Below are 1,113 nucleotides of genomic sequence, written 5' to 3'. Positions count from 1 at the left end.
AAAACTAATCGAAATAATCGAACATACCAAACCAAATCACTAATTAAAATTGAAATTTTTTTTATAATGAGAAAGAAGAGATTTGAACTCAACTTTTTAAATAAAGAGATCATGTATCAACTAATGAGTCAAATACTCGGATGTACTAATTAAAATTGAAATTGAACAAACTGAATCAAATTCAATTGATTTCAATTGATTTATTTAATCGGAACCGATTAATACTAGCTCCTATTCCCACATAAAATATATGGCATTGTAACTCCATTAGACTAAAAAAAAAAAGGCTATATTGAAAGCCCTTTGAATCTATGTCTCACTAACACACTTTAAAAATGGAAATCTTGTCAATTGTAAGGTTAACCTTAATGTAAGCTACTAATCACTATTATCATATATTTATATGACTTATTGTATCATTTGATATCGATTAAGACTCGTAAAATCGAAGACTTTTTTTCTTTCTGTGACTTATCACAATTATGCTAATAATATTCAACTTTTCAAAAAAATATTAATTAGTATTGTTAGAGTATCTGAATTATTTTTTGTGATAAATCCTTTGAAAATGAAACCTTTATTTGTTTTATTAAATTATGCACTGCCTTTCATTAATGGTATACTTTGAACTAGGACTATCAAATATGGAATGTAAGATAATGTAAGTTAATTACAATATTAGTAGTTCTTGAATTAAATTTTGGTTTCTTATACTCATCTAATTTGGTTCAAATCTTATTTCAAAAAATATATTTGAAGTTTAAAACTATGAAAACCTTTTTAATTTTGTTTGATAATATTTTAAAATTCATACAATTAAAAATCAAGTCCATTTTTTCTTTAGAAAAAATAATTTTTTGATAAAAATTTGAGGGTAATTTGGTCCTTGGACAAAACAAAAAAAGGGATAGAAGGTTGAAGTAGAGGTGAGGAAATCAATTTAGACCAATTATCCACTCAAGCCAAATGCGATTTTGGTAAAACTGTTCGGTTTAATTGGTTCATTCGATTAATTAGTCTAAAATATTTGGTTCGATTGGTTTTTTGGTCGGTTCTCGATTTTAAAATTTTTTAACCAATCCACCAAAAAAACCAAACTAGTTTTTTTATATG

Source organism: Theobroma cacao, chromosome 6 (genome assembly GCF_000208745.1).
Source record: "Theobroma cacao cultivar B97-61/B2 chromosome 6, Criollo_cocoa_genome_V2, whole genome shotgun sequence".
NCBI classification, from domain to species: Eukaryota; Viridiplantae; Streptophyta; class Magnoliopsida; order Malvales; family Malvaceae; genus Theobroma; species Theobroma cacao.
This window is presented reverse-complemented; position numbering follows the sequence as displayed.